Source organism: Mercenaria mercenaria, chromosome 7 (assembly GCF_021730395.1).
Source record: "Mercenaria mercenaria strain notata chromosome 7, MADL_Memer_1, whole genome shotgun sequence".
NCBI lineage: Eukaryota > Metazoa > Mollusca > Bivalvia > Venerida > Veneridae > Mercenaria > Mercenaria mercenaria.
In genome coordinates, this window is record NC_069367.1 from 62,951,773 (window position 1) to 62,961,935 (window position 10,163).

Genomic DNA, 10,163 nt, shown 5'->3' on the forward strand with positions numbered 1-10,163 from the left:
TATGTTTGGAATTATTAATATGATATGCCAGATATCATTTTGGTAGTATTTTGTTGGCAGACATATCCAACTTTTATGATGACGCTTTAAAATGTTGGGTATTTCATCAGATTACTATACACATAATTGCTGGCTAATGCATTCCTCTTGACTGCTTAAATACTGCATTTCAGTAACTACTGTTTTATGATATCATAAGCAAAAATAAGTATTTTAGAGATAAAATATAGTTTAACAAATAAATAGAATACTACAAAGGTATTAGACCTTGAGCTGACAATTGACCCTGCTGCCCCCTAGGGGGAATTTTCAACACTATGATTTTCTTAAACCTTATAGTAGTTGTCATTCATAGACAAAAGTTTGCAAGTTTCCGTTGGGGCTTAAACGAGTTATGGAGATTTAAAATACGTTACAATGCAAATTTTCATTTAATTCACCATTTATGCTAATGTAATATTATAAACATGCCAATTGTTCAATTAATCATAATAAACAAGACATTTACTTTTATTTATGTATTTAAAATTGAAATTATCATATGTTCATATCATTTTAGGTGAACAAATGTTATGTATTATCAGTTACTTACGTTACTCTGTTTGAAATTACTAGAACATTAAAAAATATCAACATATATGATGTTTTTAGTTATAAAATAATGATAATGTCCAATACACAGTTCAATAATTAATATAGTTATAATACAACTACCCCCAGAGATAACTGATTCAATATGTCACATATAATACGGTACCTTTCCGAAATATGGCTATAAGGTATTACACGTATGGTTAGGATTTTTATACATTGGAATATAAATAAACATCAACGGACATGAAAACATTATCATATAATGTATATAGATTTTATAATTCATTAGAAAGTATTATTTAAATATATAAAGAATATATACATGTAGTTCTTTGCATGTACCAGTATGACTGCATATCATAATTATCATAAATACAAATAAATAACATGACCACCGCAATGCGGAGCAATATAAGCCCTAAGGTATGCCCTCTGACCACTAAGTGTGGCATTGACCTTGAAGTGAAAATGGTATTTACTATACCAGGGTCGACATTCCTATCAGGGGTGGAAGAGGTTTCTAACGCTTACAGGCAGATGGCCTTAGAATTCGGTTGTTGATGATAAATACAACTTCATTCAGTAGAGTCTGGTCGAGAAGAGATACTCCTCGTCAACGATTGGTCTTCCTAGCCATATGATGTCGATCCTCCTTGCTGATTGGCTGTTCCTCCTGTGACCTCTGACAGTGACCTTGGTAACCTTTAACTGCATTCCCACTACACCAAAGCCCCCTCCCCCCCCCACAACCACGTTCTATAAAGTGGGCCACAAGGGCGACAAGTGTGTGTGTGAAGGAGGCCTGGAGCCTCAAATGGGTTCCTTGCAGAATTATCCTGCTGGATAATTAACATGTAGGTTTCACCAATAATAATTATACATTTAATGCGAAGCAGACCGCCAGGACTTCCTTCTTAAAACAGACGAGATTCCCCAAAGGACGGTTAATTACTATATAGAAGCAGTTATTCTGCACATATCTTTTAATGACATGAATTAAGGTCATGGGATACCCTGACCTACGTTCATAAACTTCTAGGATGCCTAGAAAAACATACCAAATTATTAAGGCCCTGGGATACACAGAGCAAGGACCATAATACTGACACTAATGCATGCCAGGGGATACACATACTGCATTAGTCGGTCTGGCATAAACTTGTCAAGGAGTTACGGCCTTCACCCATAAAGATTAAAGTCCCATATTTGCCATCAAAAGAATTACTTTTGTAAGAACTTGCTTTCAGACTAGGCAAATCTAATGTAACATTTTGCACTTTACTTTTACCTACTAGAGTTACATCAATTTCACTTGCATGATATCTTATTTTGAGGCAGTTCCTCTAATTGTCTTCTTGAACTACCACCAATATATACAGACAGTATTAAAGAAAGTCACAGTATTCCAGTCATGACCATTATTGGATACCGGCTCCATAGAAGCTACATGTATATGTAAAAGGTATAATTACTTAAGGATACAGTCGAGATTGATAATATGTTGGGTGAAATCTATGTTGATGAATGAATCTACTGCACATTCAAAATAATCACAGTTACAACATACAGCAGTTAACAAAATGTACAGTTTGTGTGCATAAACCTGAACTAGATTTCTAAATATTGTGATATATCTGTTTCAAATTTAGTATCATTATAGTGCACTGTTTGGAGCAATGTCTGTATATATTGTAAGTATGACACTACAATGTGCTAAAATAGCTGGCATATGTAATATTAAGTGTTTAAAAATGTTTGTGTGCGTAGTGTTCTCAAGAAGGTGTAATATGGGCCATATAAATTAGGCTCTAGTTTCATATGTTGATAGTTAAATGTATGTGTTTAAAACTGAATGCAAAATATTTAAAACAAAAAAAATAATTGTAAGTTTTGCTATTTTTCAAAGATAAAGTATGTGTTCACATTACAGAATAAATGCAAATGTATAGTTTATATGTTAGGTAACGTAATTTGTAACGTAGATTTTTTTTTTCAAATACATGGGTTTAAAGTTAAAATTCAAAGCTTTGTTAAAACGTATTTTGACTGAAGTGAAAATGTGCTATTTCTAAGTGCTAAAGTACATTTAAGGTAACAGAACACAAGAGTTAAAGTGTTCGGTAATGTAAATTGTAACTTAGTTTGATATATCAATACATGTGTTTTAAGTTAAACCTACAGTTTAAAATGCAAAACTACACTGTTAAGAACAGAATTGTATTGTAATTTTGTTCTTTTTCAAATGATAAAGTATGTTTTAAAGAAACTGAAGACATAAACTATAATTTGTATGTTTGGTAACGTAAAATGTAATGTAGAATTCAATGTAACATATCTAAAAAGTTAGAGGCTTGTTGATAAATGAATAAATAGTTGTATTATATATAACTAAAGAATGTTAATATAAAATTGATATGAAAATTTTTAAGAAAAACATGTTTGAATTATGTATGATTGAAAAAAAGCACATTTTGGAAGAATGACGTTACATGTTAAGAATCGATAAAAGTCAGCTTTCTCTTAACTTATACTAGCAATCTATATATCATTGTTTTTGTTGAACTTTGAACTTTTTAATGGTAATTTCATTTTTTGATTACCTGGTCATCTAAATTTGCAGTAAAAACTTTATTCCAAAAATGTTTGGGTTTTTATGGTAACGTATCTTTTTCCGATATTTTTCTTCTTTAACATCACATTTTAGAAATTAAAATTTAATCAAATTGCAGCATCTAGTATACACCTTGAAAAAACATATGCAAACTTGAAATGATTTACTAACATGATGGTACCATTTGTCTTTAAAATTTGATGAAAAAATTATACGTTTTGAGGGTAACGTATTTTAAAGCGTGGTTACGGAGAAAAGCCCCACTCGCCAGTCGCAAACTTTATGCCAAAATGTTCACCACACATTGGGGTTTCAAAAAAAATATAGTCCACGAAATTCCCCCTGAGTAGGGAGCAAAACCCCTTCTGGCTCATGGTCTATATCATTAATTTACAAATCATTAAATAAGCCGCGTCTTGATTGCCTTGCGTGAAAATATGATTACTGGTATAAAACGTATAACAATGTCTACTCAGACATTTTAGCGTATAGTGATTTAGGAACCTAGCTTACCCTGCCTATGTCTACAAAATGATTATAAAGACTCACGTTCATGTTTAACATAGTACACGTTTTTATCCAAATCGCAATAAAAAGGTAAAGAAAATGATTTATAAAATCAAAATACGTGTATCCTTATAAGAAATCGATTTGAATATTAGTACGCATACATGTACACCTACCTATAGAAAATAAAAGTTTTCGAAAAAAAAATCGCTATTGTAAAACCTGAAACTGATTGTTTTGATTAAACGTCTATTTCTATACAATGACATATTCAAAGGCGTTGTACATTTAATTTTCAAACCTTAAAATGTAATATTTTACATAAAATCAATAACTAATACCTGCTGTCATCACCTATAAAACAATTATAAATGAAACTAAAGAAATGCAACGATGCATCTAAAATACAGTGTCTTAAGATTTGAACAAACAAGTGATTTTCTTTTGCGTAATGCTAACGGCAGTTCATTCCACAGTTTTGGACCAATACTACAGAAACTTATGTCATTAAATATTTTGCACTTGTACACACACGTAAGGCTACACTCTTATGACTTTAAATATACGCTTTTAAAATTATTTTCTGAGCGCACCCGTACAACTTTATTGGAAGACAATTGTGCTGCTTTGAATATTTTGAACAGTTACACATCAAACTCTTACTTGAAATATAAAATAAAGACATCCCTACCCGCTTTAATATTAAAATATTAATATAATGGGGATTTCATAAAGCCCCAGATATTTAGAAAGTATATATTAAGTTTCTCAAATAAGTATTACATGTTAGACAACAGACAACAAACGTTACTGTGTACGCTGAACTTGGAAAAGTTCTTGATATTATTAGAAAAGAGCGTATTCTTACTGAAGTAAAATTGTGAATTCTCCAGATACTCTGGTGTATAAATGTTTACTAGATAGTAAGTTAAAAAAATGTTAGTAATTCATGGGCTTTAGATGTTAAGTCGTTACTGGAAATTTTAGGTTTTGCATATTTATGGAACGATATGGCTATTACTAAGCATCAATTAAATGATGTAATTAAAAGACTGTATGTCAATATTATCAAGACTTTTATGATATGGTTGATAGTATGCCAAAACTGAAAACTTATAAAATGGTAAAAAATTGTATAGGCTTTGAAAAATATTTATCATGTATCAAAACAGACGCATATCGTATCGCATTAACCATACTAAGATGCTCTGCTCATAGACTGGCAACTGAAGAAGGTCGTTTTAGAAATGTAGAACAAGAAAACAGAAAATGTATATATTGTAACATGAATGCTATAGAAAATGAGTATCACTTTGTACTTGTATGTCCGCATTACCGAGAAATAAAGAATGCATGTCTTCCTAAATATTATTGTCATTGGCCTACATCACAGAAATTTAAAACACTATTAACTACTCAACAATCGAGTGTTTTAAATAAAGCTAAGTTTATATATTTAGCAAACATAAAACGTGCTGCTTATACAGATTAATTGTATAGTTTACTGTGATTTATTACATATACTGTTCACTTTGTTTAAACGTAACATACGACTTTATTTTGCTTGGCATTGACCACATTTTTATTTGCAAGTTTTACCCAGCGTTGTACTAAAATTATATTTGTCGGATATATTTTGACCTCCTTTCAATACACTAGTAATCCGTCATTCATGATCCAATCTAAATTTAGCCATGCAGATAAGGTTGTGTGCGTACGAAAACATGTGTAACGTTTAAAGTTATCATTGTGTAGTGTTGAAGATCATTATATTTCATCATTCATTGTATATTGTCCATACTCTTCTCATGTTTCTTTGTCGCCGCTTATATATGCATAGGCGAAGAAAATATTGAACTGAATTGAATTGAAATTAAAATATCAACATACTATTTATGTCCATATGCCATTACAAATGCCATGTGCTCATCCATGGTAAGAATATTGTCCCCATTTGAGCAGTTGGCAAAAGCAAACGTCTCATTAGTATTTATAGATTTTCCTCTGCGAATTTCGCACAGGACATGCAAAGAGGATGTAAGACAATAAAATCTGAAGATAAAAAGTATGGAAGTTGTTTGTTTATTTACACAATCTTTACAAAACAAGAAATGACAGAGGAACGAAACATGCTTCTTACTTAGCAATGCCAAATAAAAAAAAGTTGGAATATTTCGATCGAAACAATGTCTACTGTTTATTCATCGGTCTACTTTTGCAATTTACATTTCTCATTTCTTACAAACTTTTTTGTCTCATTATATATGCATATAGAATTGTACATTTTCCCCTATACACAACTATAAGCGAAACAAATTTATATAATACCAAGATATATTCATGTTTCATTAATGTGCAACTGTACCTGTCAGAGGAAGTGTTGTCTATTACTTTATAAATGGTTATGTATTTTCTTATACTTAACCAGTAAATCATTTTCAAGTCCATTAATGTTACATAAAGCTTTAAAAGTTTATGTAAAAAGCAGATGATACAGCTTTCCAAATAGATGTTATGCATACTTATATGGTTACAAAAGCGCTACTTTTAATACTGCACATGAACTTTTACAGATAGAGTCATAAAGTGAGGTAATCAAAAACAACAGATTCATATAAACTTTTCTACTTTGTTCATCAATATTCAAACCTTGGACAAACATAGAGAAAAACAATTATAAGAAATAGGATTTAACGTGTAATTAATATATTTTATGTTTAGAAAGGAAAATGTGTCGGCCACATTTTAAACAAAGGCATTTTGAGATTTAAAAATGGTCTACAAAACATTTTTCAAGTTAAAATGAAGCAGACAGCAAAGTGATGTTTCCAGTCAATTCATTTCATTTATTGGCAAATCGGCATTACAAATGCCTTTGACCATTTACAATATGTTTTTTCAATATGGTCAAGACATACAAATACATAATTATATAATATACACAAATACACAAAAAATATCACTTCAATAAAACATTTATACTGTGCAAACATAAATTCAGCTAAACATTATAACTTATATGAAAATCTAAAGAGCAGTTAAATCTTCAAGAGTTTGTTCACGTAGTTTAATGGCTTCGCTTATATATTTCGCATTTCTTATCAATCTTTTCTTGCTAGTAGAGGACATAATATATATGAATTTATTAACAGACGGCCAAGCTGTATTGATACAATATTTCTGTCTAATATGTGAATATTTATTGCAACAAAGCATAAAATGGTATTCAGATTCAACAAAATGACTAGAGCATATTTTACAGATACGATCTTGTCTATCAATACCAGTATACCGGCCTACTTCGATTTCTAAGCTATGTGATGCAGTTCTAAAACTTAATGTATATTGTTTTCTCAGTAAATTGCTTGGTAAAATATCTAAATATTTCTCATAACAAAATTCAAGTTTATATTTACTATAATATTCAAGTTTCGATACATTTTGAATAGACGCTTTCCAACTTTGTATATACTGATCACGTAGCCGTTGCTTAAACATAGCATAATAGTTGCAGTTCGAATCGAAATTCAACCAGATATCACTAAATCCTAAACTATCTAATAAAGATTTAATTTTATGTGACCATGATTCACCATTCAGGCTATTGCATTGCTCATTAAAAATTCTATACATAGGCATATCCTGATTTTTTATAATTTTTATCTAATATTTTAAGGCTCTCTCTTTCATAATTACTGATAATGGAAAGCGACCAAGTTCGCCAAAGACAGCAAAGTTAGGAGTTTGATTTCGTACCCCTAAGACATGTTTACAAAATCTTAAATGTAGTTTGTCGATTTCTTTAAATTCGTAAATTCCCCAAATATCAACAGCATACAAAAGAAGAGGCGCAACCATTGAGTCAAAAAGTGATAATTTTGTTCTAATATCCATATTTATCCTATTGAAAACAGATAGCAAATTATTATACGCCCTTAAGGTTTGGTCAGAGAGAGTCCTTACAGCAATTTTCATATTTCCGGTATAAGTGAAGTTAACACCCAGGTAACAAAAATGATCAACAATATCCAACTTCTCACCATTAACATACCATTCAAATGTACGGTTTTGTTTTCTTTTTTTCAAAAATACAAACTTTGGTCTTTCTGACATTTATCTTAAGACCCCATTTATCAGAATATTGATAAATACAATCAAGTTGTGCTTGTAAGCTCTCAGCATTTGTTGTGAATAAAACAATGTCGTCCGCAAAAATCAGCATATACATTGACAATTGAGTTAAATCATTTTCAGTAAGGTTATTAAAATCGATACAATTTTTAATATCATTTAGGAATAATATAAACAATAGGGGCGAGAGTGGTTTCCCTTGTTTTAATCCGATAGTGACATCAAAGAAGTCTGACATTTTCATATTTGGAGTTAATTTTACACATGACTTAACATTTGAGTATATAGACTTTAGCATGGCTAACACTTTACAACTAATGCCTGAATTACAGAGTTTGATCCACAAGGCATCACGTACTACTGTGTCAAATGCCTTTTCATAATCTATAAAAGCACAAAATAATTTAGATTTATTATACAAGGTATTCTGAATAATTGTGTATAATAAAAATATACAGTCACTAGTGCAATGATTATCTCTGAAACCAAATTGAGCATCATTAAAGACATCATATGATTCACACCACTTATTGATTCTATTTCTAAGAGTTAACGAAAATATTTTTGCAGTTATATTGACAAGAGTTATTCCTCTGTAATTACAAGGGTTTTATTCATCCCCCATTTTAAAAATAGGTATTATAACACCTTTACACCATGACTCGGGATATCTCCCCGAGTCATAAATTTTGTTGAATATAGAAACAAGATCAGGAGTTATAAAATGATTAGAATCAATAAAAAAATCGGCCACATTATTTTCATAGTCGCAGCTTTTATGTCTTTTTAAAAAAGAAATTACTTTAGAAACTTCATCCGAAGTAAATGGACAATCTAGTTCATCTATACGTAAAGTCTCTGTACGACTACTCTCCTCATCTTCTGATACAAAATCAGTTTGATTTGAACTAGATAATGTACTAAAAAATCATTTACACTATTACTATCAGATTTCGGCATGCTTTTACTTTTGAACTTTTTAATATATTTCCAAAATTTTCGTGGATTCCGTTTACTTAAATCAGATAATTTGGACTTTTCAATGTTATAATATTCCTTTTTAACTTTGCTTTTAATCTGAGTAAATCTTCTCCTACTTGACAAAAAATTAAGTCTATTTGTATCAGACGGATTAGTTTTGAATGCCCTTTTGTCCCTCCAAAAAACCTTTTTAGCTTGCTTACACCTATCATCAAACCATGGGGATAACGGTAAATGTTTTACCATGCAATTTAAAGGATATGTAAAAAATAATTGTATTCAAATTATCAATACACCTGTCAATGTCTGATTCATCAGTCTCCAACTGATATAAAATATTATCAAACATGTGTTTATTTTCATTTAAAACATGATTCAATATAATTGGGTCATTTTCTTCCCAAATAATTTTATCATAAGTCAATACATCATAATGATATAATATTGCATTTTCGCAGTTCAAACCAAATTCAATCGGACAGTGATCCGAATATTCTGTTAAATCACAGACGTTCATATTTGTTATATTAGCGAAGTTATTGTAGCTTGTAATTACATAATCAACAACACTAGCAGCCTTGCGGCTATGCGCTGTAACAAATTAAACTCCCTTTTTCAAGCCAGCCATTAACAATGTTAATATTATTTTCTTTACATAGAGACAGCAATTTTAATCCGAAACCGTTAACATGACTGTCTTGTGATACACGTGATGGTATATTATTTACAGCTATATCATCTAAAGGCATGTGAACATATCGATCAAGGTTGATGTTATTGACAAAATCAGGATGTTGTCCTGTTCTAGAGTTTAAATCACCTGTCACATATATATCTCCAAAATTACTGTATCTCCTGATGTCATCATTTATTTGTTCAAAGAAGTCGAAGTTATGTAAACTCGACGAGATGTTTTTATAAACATTTGAATCCTCAGGCGGTATGTAACACGTACAGAAATACAAATCATTTAAAGTTCCAAAGTTCTTTCTGTAACTTAAACCATACTATACCTTTGTCATTTAAACTTACAAGTTCAATTTTTTTGAAATATTTTTCTTTATAGTATATAACAACACCACCACTAAATCGTTTTGCTTTACGGTTACATTTTGGCCTCGGACACGAAAAAGAGCAATACCCATCGATATCAATATTGGTTGTTTTTGAGTTCCATACTTCTGTGAACAATAAGATGTCAAAATTGCCTACGTAGTTTAAAAATTCACTATCATTTAGTTTATTTACAATCCCCTGAATATTCCATAACAGGAAAGTTAACTGCCTCTGCTCTTCCTAATTGGCTTCCTCAACTGTTTCACGAAACAAACTGCCATTG